This window comes from Ascaphus truei, chromosome 18 (assembly GCF_040206685.1).
Source record: "Ascaphus truei isolate aAscTru1 chromosome 18, aAscTru1.hap1, whole genome shotgun sequence".
In the NCBI taxonomy this organism is placed as follows: Eukaryota; Metazoa; Chordata; class Amphibia; order Anura; family Ascaphidae; genus Ascaphus; species Ascaphus truei.
In genome coordinates, this window is record NC_134500.1 from 17,361,719 (window position 1) to 17,378,129 (window position 16,411).

Genomic DNA, 16,411 nt, shown 5'->3' on the forward strand with positions numbered 1-16,411 from the left:
TCTATACAGCTTTTTTTGTGGCAAGGATTCCCATTATTAGGGCCGTGAGTCAAATAGTTACTCGTGTAAAGGTGATATGGCGGAAAAATAAATTTAAATATTGCCACATCATTATTATAGTAATGTTTAGTATTCCGCCAATGACTTATAGATATAGCAAGACATCCAAAGACTAAGGTCATGGGGCCAAGGCCGCGCGGAGGCTGAGGGGAAGCGGGTGCTTTCCCTGGCCATGGTGGACGGGGCGTTCCTAGTGACGTCACGGTGCTGGTTCGCTCTCATTGGGCAAACCGCTCACGTGACCTGTCTGTCGCGCTGAGAAACGCCGCATTGACGCGAACACTGTCTTAAAGCTGTCTGTTTACGCTCAGCATCCGCACAGTCTGCGGCACCATGTCCTAGGCCTTAGTCTTGCTACATCAGTACTGTACGAGTGCTGTTAAAAAATGAGTGACTTTATGCTTAACCTTAACAGTGCCCTGTTGATGTACCAGGTACCTCATGTGTACTTGCTTTGTAGGGTCGGATCGTGCTGGCTGCTCAGACAGAGTAGCAAGCCCTATAGCAATAGACATCTGGGGCCCACTCTTGCATCATGTGATCGCTCTTGGTGTGATCACATGATGCAGAATTTCCGGACAGGTTAACTGTTGAGTACACCTGGTAAAGAGTTAAATGGTGAAATAGCCTGGCCGTTATTTAACCACTAAATCTCAATCGAAAGTACCCATCAGCCACTCAAATGTGCACTAAGACACATCACACAACAAACGTAGATATATTTCTTAATAAAATGTCTTGCATTTCACGCAGGTGATTAGTTTTGCCACGTGGCAAAAATTTCCGATACCACGGAAAGGGGGAAAAGTGACAGACACAGAATTTGAAACAACACCTTATAATGTGTGTGTCATTAAAAAAAAACTCCCCAACTTCTGTTATAACCAGCTCCGAAACTGTAGCCAGCTCGCATGGGGTAATAAAGGTGAAAAATACTTTGAAACATTGAAGTTTAGAGAGGTTTCTGTAATGCCCTTCTTGGCATAAAATTAACAGAGTGCCCAATTTGCCTCCAGCTTGATTCAGGATACAATTAAAAGCATTCATCTATGTTTTTAACAACCTTATTTGCAGTACTGTACTGTATTTTATAAAAATAATAATGGCCAGTTCTATAAGTGGAAAATGAAGAGCTAATGAAGAGCTACTATTCTGAGAGTAATTGCAAACAGGGTTTTGTAACCACCCGGACTAAAATGTTACCACGTTTCCATCCCCAAAAATATTTTGCGCATGTTTCATTAGCATTCAGCCTAAAATCGAGCTCTTTAAATAATTCTTAGTCCTGAAAAAAACATGTCAATCAAGTTGTCTTCTAGAGACATTTTTTTCTTGCAACAATCTAAATTATTTTTATACATCTGTCAAAAATAAAATGTACCACTGTCTGAACGGAAAATGATTTCTAATGTGACACCTGTTCATTTAGATTTGAAATGAAATGAAGGTACTTGGTTTTACGTTGTGTTCTAGTGGACCACTGATGATTTACAGATAACAACATATGTAAGCACATTGTCATTTAATCATGCGGAGATGTCTTCAAATAATGTGATCATTGAGTGATTATAACATCAAAGGTAACAAGAGCAAAGGTTGGCCTATGTTATCAATTATAAAGTAACTGATTGCTTAATTACATTTTATTTATAGTCAAGGTTGGCCTATGTTATAAATTATAAAGTAACTGATTGCTTAATTACATTTTATTTATAGAGTGCAAGAAATCCCCCCCCCCCTTCCTATGAATAGATTATGAGTGGTTGATTATAATGACAGCTGCTAGTAAGAAAGAAGTTATCTGATAGTAAAGGTTGTAACTAACTCCCAATAATAGGATTGTGTAATAAATTGTATTACACAATTGTTGTTGGCTATCTCTGGAGTAAGAGGTGTGACTAGTCATACATTATGTCACATAGACCAAACATGTTAACACATTATACAGATAACACTTCGAATAGTAAAAGCTGCGTAAGTTATATTTCCTGTATAATTTAGCAGAGAACGTGTGGTTAGTTAGGATATGAGATGGATAACACCATTGCAGGGATCCATCGGGACAGGACTTTTCCAACCAAGAAGGAAGGACAAATGACAAGTTTCCATCTTTGTGAGCACATGTAAGAGCTTGATTTGTATTCCATATATCTGTGAGGTTTTTTATATGCCAAACTTGAATGCTGAAATGTATATCTGGGAGGAAGATATGATGGTAAATGATGTAATATAGAGCAAAATAAATAAGTACTTCAATATTAAGGGATACCTTTTTTCTTTGGACTAACAATTGCTATTTTAAATCAAGCTTCCGAGAGATCTATTCTTTTCCTTGGGTACAGCACTACTCATTTACAAAACGTATCATTGAATACTGAAGTACTTATTTATTGTGCACTATCGCAGTTGGACACGGCTACTTCTATTCATTTCATTTTTTATTGACCCGTTTTTTTTTTATCATTTAACACAGTCTAGGCTGTCTCATCGGTTTGTGTTATCAACATGGTAGAGATAGAAGGTTCAGTGCGCGCTATCCCCAAAGACTCTCCCCAAAGGTGTTGTAAGGGGCCTCCGCTGCTCCTATTCTCCCGCGATCAATGGGGTCACTTAGAAAAACCCCATACACACACACCAAAAAACCTCCCCACTGTCTGTCTGGGGTTTTTCCCCCTTGTTGATGGGTGCTTTTGAGAAGAGAAATTACTGATCTTGTGATCCTTCCGCTTTCTCTATTTTTATGTGTCATATGTTTTTGTGTCATTATTAAATTATTTTGCATTATCACTAATTTAGCTTTTTTTCGTTTGTATTCCCTCCTGCGCCCTTTTTGTGGTTTATGTGTTATCAACATGCATTGCACCACTGCTTTGTGTTTTTTTATATCATACTTTAAAAGAACCAAATATAAACATGAAGAATGCACTAATTCAGCATGTAGGATTCAACATCATAATGTGGGCACAACGTGAACAGCATTGACAGATCTTTGCTTTTTTTTTTTTTTAATTCTGCCTGATAAATTTATGTACTTCTGTGCTGTTTAGAACAAAAACATGGAGGGGAAGGAAAGTGCTAGAAAATAAAATAAAGCAACAAAACGTGAAGTAAACTTTGCCCTCAGCTAGTTTTAAAATATTGTGAGTCCAGAGGCGTAGTCCCTAAATTATATTTTTGATGTAACTTTAAGGAGGCAATACAAGCTTTATAAAGCTTATTAAAGCTGTTAAAAAAAAGACATGCAGGATATTGTTTGGTCTGCCGCTTTAAAGAAGCAATTCATGCTTTTTTTCATTATTATTTTTTAACATAGGATTGAAGCATGGGGTTTGAGGAGCTGAACCCCATTAGTGTAAGATCAAGGGACCCCCTGCTTCCTGATACTCGCCTCCTTAGGGGGGGCCAGTAGCCGCTCAGCTAGCAAAGTACACGTATTGGCGCATTTTCAGAGCTCCCGCACTCTGCGGGCCAATAGGAAGCCGTGACGTCATCAGGTTCGGCTTCCTATTGGCCCACGTGATGCAGGAGTTTTATACTTTGCCGAGACACTGGGACCCCTTTCTGAGGTCTGTATCTCGGGAAGAAGGGGGTCCCCTTAGCTGATATTAATGGGGTTCCGCTCCAGAGACCCCCTGCTTCACACCTATGTTAAAAAATAATAATTAATAAAAAAATGAATTGCTTCTCTAATATTGCATACCGAGCAATATCATACATGTTTTTTTTTTTTTTTTTTACATAAATCAGTTCTGAACTATGATAAAATACTTGTAGCATTTAAAAAATCAACGCTAAATAACATTTTTAATGTATTATAATGTAAGAAGCATTTTTTTTCTATAGAAACTATTTACAAAGTCACATCCCCTTCCTCTTCTGAAACACGCTCTGGCACACCCTTTTTTGAGCCCTGCCCTCTCTGTAGCAGTGCACCATTGTATCTAGTGACTGCCTGGTCACATGATCTTCCCCACAGAACTTTGCATCTTTGGTCCTCTTCTGCTGCACTGACAGCCATTTAGTGAACCCCCAAGCTGAATCTTCGCCGATCGATCAAAGAAGCACAGATTGATTGACAATTTAGCTAATTACATATCACTGTGTGGATTGTATTGCTGAACATATTAAAGGGGAAAAAATATTAAATTAAAAATGGCAGCTTGGGCTGCTGCTTTAAGTTTTATTGAGAAAATGTTCCCCCTATTCTAATTTTAATAATGTTTATATTGTTTTACTATTCAGTTACTGGATATTGTCTTGGTTAAAGAGAATTTAGTAAATGAGAAAGTAGACTTAAGGTGCCAAACATTTACATTAGGTCTTTTCAAACTATTAAACTGTTCAACTGTGAAGGGGTCATTAGTATTATAATTTTAAGTAGGGCAAAAGACAAATGAATCTTTCCTGTGTCTGCAGTATATACAGTTCAGTCTTGCATGGAAATGGGCTAACTAAAAAGAATACCGTTGTCTGCCTGTAAAAATTATTTTAGCTCATTTTAGACCGAACCAATGTCAACAGCAGTACTGTGTTGGCCTGAAACATGAAACTGATAGACAATGCATGATTACACATTTGCCTGTAGTTTACTAATCTCTATATTTCTACAACGCAAAACCTAAAATTGTTTTTAGAATTACTCACACTAATAGAGCCTGATGGCTCGGGATTGGCATCGGAGATGTAGCATTTTTTCATCCAGATTTATCATTAAGATTCCATTTGGGGTCCAGTTGGCAAAGTCAGAAGGTAAACGCTGGGAATAAAATTAACATAAAGCATGATTTCTATTTGAGTAAGGCAATAGGGTGGTCATTTTTTAATTTATTTTTTTGGTCTGGAAAATGTTACTATGTATTTTATTGTAAAATATACAATAGCTGCAACAAAATTGAAGGGTTATGTTTAATGGAAGTTCACTCAATGTGGGAAAAGTGCTACAAAAAGAAGCCTGTCCGTAATGAAATAGGGGTGCGTAGACTTAATTTATTGTACTCACTGATACATACCCTACAATGTATCCTCAGTTGTAATTGTATTTATGTGCTGCACTTGTATACAGTATGTTTAAAATGCAAATAAAGGGAATGGGAACATTTGACATACTTCACATGTAGTATACCGTAAATAGAAATTGCATCCTTGCATTGAGCCATTTTAAGCAGCAGAATTGGAATTTATTTTTCTACAGTATTTTTACTTTTGTTGAACCACGCTATTTTCCGCCCGGGGAACCCTTTCGTTCCCGAGATACATACAGTTTTTGGTGCGGGTTCACTTCCTGGATTTTCAAATCCAATAGGATGCCGTAATATCATCATTTGTGGCTTCCTGTTGGGCTGTGGTTTGGCGCCCAGATTAAGTCTCCCAGGAGGTCACCAGAGCTGAAAATATCACTGTTCAGCTCCAGGGATCTGAATACTGTAAAAAAATAATAATAATAATAATAATATATATATTTTTAAAGCAGTTGGGATTCTTGCTTTAAGTTATCACTTGTTTTCGTCTGCCATAGTTTCTCAAGTTTTACTTGACTCTTTTTGCCCAATATCCACAGATTTGTGTGATTTTTCTCTAGTTGGTGTAAAGAACATGATATAACTTTCAGTGCATTTTGAAAATTCAAGTGTAACTATGCAAATGGGTACAGGTCTACTTAGATTAAAGACTCCAAACAATGTATACAGCGCAGTTTGGATTTTACATTTTGCTCAGCTTTTGGAGACCATGCCATTCTGCATTTATATACTTTATTCCTTCACTTTTCATTAAAAAAAAGGGGTATACTATTAACACAAAATGAAAAACATTGGAAAATGTGTTGAAGTTGACATAAAATATTGACAAACGATCTTATTATTTCTTCAATTCTTTGTTTGACAAAGTGCAGAAGCTTTAGAATTGTGCAGCTACATGATCAGATGTTCTGCTTTTTTCATATAGGAACGTTATCTCTATTTATTGGATAGGTGATGTGATCTTTCCTTTGCTGGCTTGATGATAATGAGTTTGTTGCGGAGTTGGCTTAATGCCACAGCAAGTTTATCTTTAATATGCACAGCAGTCTTTCCCCTTCTCTCTAATTCAACCATTTTGTTGCTCATTTCATGTTAATTTTCTTTGGCTTTATGACAAAAAAATGTTTCTTGTTCATGATACAGCTGAGCAATAAAACCTTATTACAAAAAGAGATCTGTATAATGCTTCATACAGGATTAATAGAGGAAGTTCTTTGAAGTCTTTTTTTTTTTTTTGTTAAATAATGCCGAAGCTGCTGTGCCAAGTGACGAGCGCCACTGATAAATAGTAAAACGCGTCAGTCGTAGTAAGGATTAAATGGACTTTTGGCCCAGCAATGCTCAGAGTGTGTATAAAACAACCCACTGTGTAATGAGGAACTCCCACTACTGTGCTTCATAAAGTATTTATCGACTGAAAGATTTGCTAAGTGAAGTTCTGCAGTGCATTACCACTGCAGTGCATTACCATGCGTAACCAGGAAGTTAATGGTGTTATCGGTGTATTAATGTATGTTCAGTTGTTTAAGTTGACGGTTTTTCAGAGTTTCTGGCTCGGATGGTTTTTATTGACCATACATCTATCTATCTATCTATCTATCTATCTATCTATCTATCTATCTATCTATCTATCTATCTATCTATCTATCTATCTATCTATCACAAAAGCAGTGTTCCTCCTGAGCTGAGAGGTTTCAATGCAGCGTCGCTCGCAATTATTAAAATCCCCCTTGCAGCTGTTCTTCATTTGCGGGCGTCTCACTTCCCACAACACAACTCCACCACGGAGATCTCCAAAAGAAAGCAAACAGAACCACACATGGGGAAGTATAACAAATGTTGTATTATTTACACAAAGTGCTATCTGCAACTCACGAGTAAAAGAGGACGAACATCCAAGGGAATGATGTGCGAAATCCCCGCGTCCGTAGTTGAAATACAGTAAGGACTTTGCGCGCTAATCCCTGGACTGTCTGTAATGGACTGCACTAATACACCGTGTTCCCCACGTGATGACGTCACCGACATGTGAGCATGATGTGTTTTACGTGCTTCATCATGGTTCACAAATAGAATCATTCTATTCCTTAAATACGCTCAACAATAAGAAGAAGCATTCAGAATGGCTGATTAGTTAAATAGGAAGTGCCACACATATCTAATCCTAGTAATCACCAAAAATAGATCACTCCGTAAACATTTTTTGACACCAATTGGACAATAGTGTTAATCCACTTTGATATATCACGGGTAAGAAGTATATTTATATAAATATCTGAATGCATCTAAATAATAATACAAAGTGATTTTTTTACTATAATATATAGTATAATGTGCTAATATTAGACACCATAAATGGAACAGTTATACGAGTATTATAAAAAATAATTTTATATGTAATTGTAGTGTGTGAATTTTTTTTTATATAAAGTATATTTGTGTTTTATACAGTATGTAAGTCTCAAAATATATAAGCACATCAAAACGTATATTTTATTGGAAATGATTTCATGAAATGTTGCTATTTCCCTTAATCTAAACCAGTCGTTCTGTACAAACATATGCACGCAGAAAAAAAAAATACAATTTTTATATCTCTACATACTGTACATAAATGACTCAGAACTCAGAAATAAAAAAGAAGGGAAATAGAAAGCTGTATTATCTGAGAGAGAGTGTGATATCAATGCAGAGACCACCAGGGAACTTTGTTCCTAGTTTGAAGATCCAATATTGTTCCCTTCTCAGTAAATGGAGATTGCTATTTCCTAATCTAACATTGGCAGACTGCTCGAATACCTAAAAACCTCAACGCCTGTGCATTAAAATCATGTACTGTCTGAAAGGAACTCTAAAGATGTTTGCAATGGTTCACCTTTCTTAATACATTTATTCACCTTTTTAATCGGTATGATATCCAAGAATGCAGTTTTAACATCTTTTGTTTTTCCAAAGTACAGCAAACCACATTGTATCAAATAGACAACAAATTAGCTAACGCAATTTATAAAAGTATTACTATAATATGATGAGGCTTTACACTTATAATATTTATAGCATACCTTAAGAATTATTCTTTTATACCGGCATACCCCGGTTTAATGACACTCACTTTAAATACACTCGCGAGTAAGTACATATCGCCCAATAGGCAAACGGCAGCTCACGCATTTGCCTGTCAGCACGTCCTGAACAGCAATACCAGCTCCCTACCTGTACCGAAGCTGTGTGCAAGCGGGGAGACTATAGAGCCTGTTACACATGCGTTATTTATATCAGTTATGCACGTATATGACGATTGCAGTACAGTACATGCATGGATAAGTGGGGAAAAGGTCATGCTTCACTTTAAGTACATTTTCGCTTTACATACATGCTCCGGTCCCATTGCGTACGTTAATGCGGGGTATGTCTGTATATCTTTCAGAAGACTGGGAGGGAACAAGTATATTTTTAAGATTTTGTTCTTTTTTTGAACATTTTTTGTTTTGTTTTGGTGGTAACAGGTTTCCCGAAATGGGATCTATTTTTAAGATTTCCCAATGTGTAGAAACAACATTTCTCCATTGTATTTGGTTATAAAAAGAGGAAGTTTAATCTAATTGTCTAGCCCTTTTGTTTAAACTACTACTGTATCTTCATTTTCATTGACATTCTCTCCAAGAACACTATCATGACTCTTGTTTTTATTATCATCATAGCGCCTTTTAAAAAAAAAAAAATTCAGCTCAACCCCGTTATAACGCGATCCGTTACAACGCGAATCCGCTTATAACGCGATGCAAGCGTGGCTCCCAATTTTCGTATTTATGAATACTTTACAACACGGTTATTGGTGTCTTAAATACTTTATTGTACATTAAATTTTTGTACATTTATTCTACATTATTCCTAACGCGATCTGCTTATAATGCGATGTGATTCTTTGGACCCCAAGCACAGCGTTATAAGGGGGTTGGGCTGTATATACTTTATACATTTGATTCCCTGTTTTTTCCGATATTGTAGAAGAAGACTTCCCCTTTTTTGCTTTGGCCAATACTGAATCGATAATGTGGGTCTCAAAGCCCTTATTAAAAAAACTTTATTTTAAAAGGTAAACTGATCTATAAACTTAGATTTGTCTGAACAATTATGTCTTATTCTTACGGCAGATGGTTTTTGTCCGTTTTTTTTTTTAACTCGCCGTACAGTAACTTGTTTTGTATCGTATTCTAAATTATAAGAAATAATCTAATTCACTAAAGGGGATTTTACGAATCCACCCGGAATCATGATGGCTTTTGGAATCCAAATAAACATTGACGTCCTTGAAATAAAGTACTACTCTCGGTGGTGGATATAAAATGTTGGGGCTCATATGCACTTATCTTTTTGCTGCCCTCGCCGCCTTCTCCTACGGCGTCAAATTACGCCGCAACGTCAGGTGATGACGCATCTCCATGACAACACAATGCCATGTGATGTTATGGCAACGCGTCGGTATGTGACGTTGCAGCGTCATTTGAAGCCGTAATGCTACAGAAGGATGAGGGAAAGGAGAAGCAGACCTTTACAGAGGGCCCATGCTCTCCCCCTAGCAATCGGTGGGGAAGAGTTTGGGGCCTTTGTATATGGGGGGAAAAAAGAGAAGAAGCTGAAAATTTGCCGCCCGGCCCATCTGGCCTAATGGGAAATTCGCCACTGAATTCTCTAATTTTAGATGGATCAATAAAGAAGACTTTTTATATTATCTTGGCTTGGGACCCACTTTGGCAGTGCGCCGGTTTTTCTCCTTGTTCTATTTACGTTTCTTAAAATAAAAGGATTAACATAGCAGAATTACCTATACGTTGGCACACGTCATAAGTTCTTCCCAGAGAGGTCACTGCCGAAGAAAAGAAGAAAATTAATGTCTGAACCCAAACATACCTTTGTTGAATTCTGATTTTCATATTACCATGGTGAGTCTTTTGTACTATCTATTCCCCATTGAAACAATATAACCCAACCCCTGACTTATATCAGCTACTTGGTTTACATTTTTACGACTTAAATAAAAACTCCTTTGTTTGGATTTTAAAAATCTGACTCAATATATAAAAGATCTCATATCTTAATTTCTCTAATACTTAGATGCATGCCATTGTCACTGTTGTATCTGTGTTCTTATTAACATAAACGCCTGAATCTTAAATTTTACAGCCTAACGTCCATTCTCGCAGGAGAATCATACCTGTCTTTTGCACCTCTTAATCATGAAATGCTTGGCATAATTTGATGTCTTATTGCAACGGGTATAAATATCTCAAAATAGGTGTCATCCCATGATATTCTCATTTTTAATAAAGCCCTCCAACTAAAGGTTGACCTGCTTGTCACCTCTCTCTGTTTTGCACAGGGTTTATTTGACGAATGTAAGGATTTCTTTGAGGCTGACAGCCCCATGATCTGGCTGTCGTCTATAGCCTTTCAAACGATACATTTTTTCACTTTTAGTGGGTCATCGGTGATAGCCCTCCAATTAAGCTCTCTTTCACATTGCTCAATGTTATAAATGATTACCTTGAAATTTTGCCCAAACCAATTGTCTCATTTTTAGCTTCTACTTTCCCATCATCGGGCTGGGTTTATTCTATTGCATTCTGCAGAAGTATCATAACTGACTTTAAACAGGTCCTTAATCGACATTAAATTCTATAAATTGCAGCCCGTTGATGCACACTACTCATTACTTGCAGTTCAACATCTAAATAAATGATATATGGATCTCTTGGATCTCTTATAGATATGTGACCCAATGTGCTCTCAACTTTCTGTAAAGTAACTTACATGTATAATGTTAGAGGAAGTTTTCTAGGATCATTATGGCTAAAACATGTCCACATCCCATTGATATTGTGTCATGTTTTGCTCCTATTTAAAAATGTTGTAAGTCTGGTAATGATCAGGCTTGCTCTTCTCGGATGTTCATGTCGGGAATGTAGAACAGTTGTCACATTTTTCAAATGTGCAGTATTTTAGGATATGCAATGAATATTTAGTATCAATTCTTGGTGCAGGGATATTTTTGTGCAACTTCATAATTATACATAATAATTATAATCCCACTTTATTGTTCATGTGCAACAATGCCACCTGCTTGACCATATATATATAATTTTTTTATAAAAAGGGACAGAGAAGACATTAATGTATGACAGCACTACAATCCTGAGAACATAATGCAGATGAAGATAATATTCCAGAAATATCCTTCCTAATTGCCTGGTCTTCATAGTGGTAATGGGAAGAAATGGGAAGCATGCACTGTGAATTCTGAAGTTTGTATTTCGGATTTCCTATATCTTGCCTATTGTGTTCATCTCCGTAGGAATGCATGATGATTGTATCCTGTTCTTTTGCCGTCTTTAGGAATAGCTAAAAGGACCATACAAAAAAGGCCACTTTATCCACACACTAACACAGGGGTGACCTACTCCAGTCCTCAAGGGCCACCAACAGGTCAGGTGCTTCAGCACAGGTGGCTCAATCAGTGACTCCATCAAAGACTGAGCCACTAGTTGAGCCAGCTGTGCTGAAGCAGGGATATCCAGTCCTCATGGGTCACTAACAGGTCAGGTGTTAAGGACATCCCTGCTTCAGCACAGGTGGCTCAATCAGAGGCTCAGTCTTCAACTGGACCACTGATTGAGCCACATTTTCTGAGGCAGGGATGTCCTTAAAACCTGACCTGTTGGTGGCCCTTGAGGACTGGAGTTGGCCACCCCTGCCCTAACACTTTGAAATGATACATATTTCAAATTGAAGCAAGTTATGCAGTGCAAACAAAATGCATGAACATAATGTGCCATAAACAAACGTGCGTGGGGGTTTTCTTTTATATACCTCACACTCTGTGTCCTGCCTGCTGCTGTCTGTATGTTTCCCTCACCAAGTCCTGTTGAGTTATAGACTTGCAAAAAAACAAAATAAGCTTGTGTTTGATTGATTTATCCAATACATCATCAACATGTAATCCGTGAAGGAAAAACAGCACCAATCAACATACAATGAATGTGGTTCATCTTAAATTGGTTTCTGTTTAACTTGCCATGGTATCACATGAATTTCTTTGCATGTGCTCAGCATGTACTTCTGAGAGAAGCATAATCTTTTTCTTCCATTCATGAGAAAATAGGTTTCCAAACAATTTTCTACTGAGGTTGTGAGAAAAAAAGGAGAGAGACTGGATTAGCTGCTGTAATGCAAATTCTATTTAACGGCGTGTTTATTTATTTGATGGGAGACATATCTGTTCAATAGAGAGGTGTAAGCATCTTATAATCTTGTTTGCATTGCAGTGTTTTTCAATAGGGGTTCCCCGAGCATCCCTAAAGGGTTCCCTGCAATTTGAAAATTGTACCAAATACAGAAGAATTTACAATGTATCTGATCTCAGACGCGCTATTAGAGAGGGTTGTGGTTCCTTCCAATGCATCTGATCTCAGACGCGCTATTAGAGAGGGTTGGGGTTCCTTACAATGCATATTATCTCAGACGCGCTATTAGAGAGGGTTGGGGTTCCTTACAATGTATCTGATCTCAGACGTGCTATTAGAGAGGGTTGGGGATTTCCTTACAATGCATCTGATCTCAGATGCGCTATTAGGTTCGGGGTTCCTCAGAAATAAACATAGGGTTCACCAAAAAAAGGTTGGTAACCTTTTCTCTGTAGTCTATAGCTTGACTAGCCACACCAGGAACATATAGCGCCAGATTCACAAGAAGCGTTAGCATTTGTAACTTGCCATTAATCCATGATGGCGCATGCTAAATAATTCAGTATTCACCAATGCAAATAACATCATTTAAAATCAATATATTGTATTGAAAACACCACTACATAATGTATCATATTCTTTGATACACAGAGAAAGATACAAATATTGATTATTAAGCCCTACTGAGATAGGTTTCAGTTAATATAACAAATGTATTGCATGTAGACATGCTGGCTACATACTGCTGCGGCCGAGTTTATTCGAGCATTTGCCCGTTCTCGGCCGCAGCAGTAGCCTGGCGCGCGCCGGAGGGTGACGGGCGCGCGCCGAAGCAGCGGAAGAGCGCCCTCCGATCGGGGCGCTCTCCCTCCCGCTGCCGGGTCCGCCGGGTCCCCCGGAACCCCCTGCCGCCGTCCCCCACATCGCGGGACACCAGGGCTCCCTCAGGGAGCCCTGGACGCGCGTGCAGGGGGCGCTGGCATCGGTGACGCGCACGCCGAGGGAGTGGGGCTAGCAAGCCGGGGCATCCCCAGGCTTGCGGAACTAGCCCTGCTCGGATTAAGTGTGTCGGTAGTGTACTATTAGTGTACGTACAAACATGATTTCTAGCAGATATTTATGCATACAATGAACTTAGTGAATGTAGAATTAACTCTGAGATAATGCTACCCATTCCTTTTATGATACATGTAGTATTATTTTCACCTAAATATAGAAGTTCATTCAATTTTCTAGATATTTTTTTCTTCTATAACACAACCTTATTTAAAGGTTTCACTGGTTCGAGGTCTGAATTCATGAGTGCTTTATGAGTTCAGTTGAAGTCTTACCCAGTTGCACTCTGCTTGATATTAAATTAATGAACCAATCCATAACCTTTTGCCGCAGGGCATCCATCTGAAAATGGGTTGTAATGTTTCCTTCTCCCTTTTGAAAATATAGCGAAAGAAACGTGCTGCCAGGATTGCACCCCTATGAAGGCTGCTTGGATGCTTTTGAGGCATCACCATAATTGAAGATATTGATTAAAATAAAATAAAAAAACAGTGTGAAGCTGTTATTTCTTTATTCTAAACGTAGCTAGTAGTGTAGTCCACAGCGTCGTATTGCATTGCAGATTGCACTCCTTTACACAACATAAACATGACAGCTGTAATAGAAACATTCATTAGGAGATTACGTGTAAAAGTCACTTACAAAATGCTGGAGTGACAAAACGCATACATTTGTCTTGTTTGAGATTGATGAGTTTTAATAATTGAATTCTTCATAAGTGAAATCACCAGAATTGTCACGATTCAAAGAATATGAAATGGTGGCTTGGTATTTAATGAGTCGGGGCATCCATGGCTCAGATATCAGCAGATGACCCTACAGAATGTCTGTGTTGGGAACACGCCAGTGAGGTTCTGATGGCTGAGGATGCACCTTCTAAGACTACAACCCAGAACAATTAAAGGCAGGACAACAATTTATCATTAGCTGCACTGATGAGTCACAGTGGACAACCCAGGGAAGTGCAACAGGGAAGGAGAGTGAGCGGTAAAAGGCACTGATTTTTGCTGTTGAATTATATATACATCCTGTGAAATTGTACCAATCATTTCAACACCTTGTGCCCAGCACCACAAATTGGATTGTAAACTTTTAAGGGCAGAGATGATCAATATACTGTATGTTTTGCATACAGTATATAATACAGTGTGTACAGTGTTCAAAGAAAATTAAAAGTTGTGGGATGTTTTTTTTTTTGTTTTTTTTTAACTTTTATTATATGAACTGTTGTTTTCAAACAGCATTGTTTTTCTTGTTGCATAAATCAGTGTCGTTATGTCAATCAAACAAAGGCTACCCTAGCCATAACTGGAATCTAAATGTGTAACGTTACATAACGAGGAACAATCTGGTGAACAACTCGTCTGCACATAATTCATTATGGAATATTAGAAATCACGTACGATTTACATGGGTCAGTCAACCTGTAGTATTAATGCAAACATTATAATCCACTTCTAGTTAAGTACATGACAGCTATTAATCAAAGTAAGAAAGAAAGACAGTCTGTGCTAATGCAGAATTGTTTAAAATCATGAATTCATAATTAGATTTATTATATAGTCAAAGCAAGTGTCAATCATAAAAACGTCTATAAAAGAAAGAAAATGGAAGGTTTTGTATGGAAATAATGATAATTAGGCTGAATGCCAGAAACCGAATTAATTTGCAAGACTTTTAAAGCAAGTCTTACATAAATCCACTTGTTCCTAACGCTCTGCAAAAGCCATTTTGTCATAAAGTTAAAGAAACATGCACGCCCCTTTTCAGCGTCTTAAGTTGAAAAGAAAAATTTTCTTAATTTGAATGAAGCCAAAATAGCCAAATGTTGCCATTTAAATGCAATTATTCCAATGGTGTGGCTTAAATATTTAAAGAAATTATGATTTATGCCTCTCGACCATTTAAAACAACTTATTTTTTACAACTTGATTTAATAAAAGAATAGTCTAATTGCAAAGAAAACAAAGTGTGAAAGCAGTAGAATGCTTAGCAATGGTTCACAAATCATTATCATGTGAGCCGGTTGCAAACAAACGCCTCACGATTTGTGTACCATCTCTGGGTCATTTCAGTAATACTGGTAAATAAACTTGGTGTATCTGAAATATCAATTAAATGCCTGACACTTTTTAGCATACTTCATACTTCAACTAAACATAGATTCTTGGCCAAAGTCTCTTCACGTTTTTGTACATTTCGGATCATGGCTCACCTTTTAGTATTTCGAGGATTAATAATTACTAGATGTAGCCAGCGTAACATACGCCGTCCGATCTAGCAGATCTTAAAGGTTATTAATGAAACATTACTCTTTGTTTTCACCCCTCTCTGTAATGCCTTGCTGTCTCTTGTCCCCTTGTACCCACCTTATTTTCTCATCCATCAAGCCATGCTCCTCTTTGCACTCTCTGCTCTACCTCTTTGCCCTCCCTGCTCCTCTCTGTGCACACTACACTACTCCCTGCTCTCCTACTAATCTCATCTTTCGCTTCCTCTCCTTGCTGCCTCTCTGTTTCCTCCTCCTACTCACCTTGCTGTCTCTCCTTCCCTCTCTTTGCACTCCCTCCAGCCCCATGTGCACACTGCTTTCCATTCCCTCCTCTTTGTTATCCATATCTCCTCCTCTTCTTGCTGTCTCTCTCCTTCTTTCCTTGATCTCTCTCTCTCTCTCTCTCTCTCTCTCTCTCTCTCTCTCTCTCTCTCTCTCTCTCCGCCTTTCCTTGCTTTTCTCTCCTCCCCTCCTTGCTGTCTCTCCTCCCCTCCTTGCTGTCTCCCTCTTGTCTGTGTGCCTGTGTGGCAAGTCAACCACTTGGTGTTGTACCAAGTAGGCTATATATCTGGCAGATGGCATCATATGGTTGACATCATAACGAGTTGCAGACATCCTTAGCTATATATATATATATATATATATATATATATATATATATATATATATATATATATATTATCCTTACAATCACATCACTAAATTACTAGGTTGGGAAAAAATAACTTAGCCTTGAAATATAACTCTTGTTTTGGAAGAGTTTG

The 16,411-nt window shown here is 37.9% G+C and overlaps 1 protein-coding gene across 6 annotated transcripts in view; it reads left to right on the forward strand.

Moving 5' to 3' along the window:
- Window positions 1-16,411, forward strand: part of UNC13C (unc-13 homolog C) — a 343,863-nt gene that overhangs the window by 66,258 nt on the left and 261,194 nt on the right. The window lies entirely within an intron of this gene.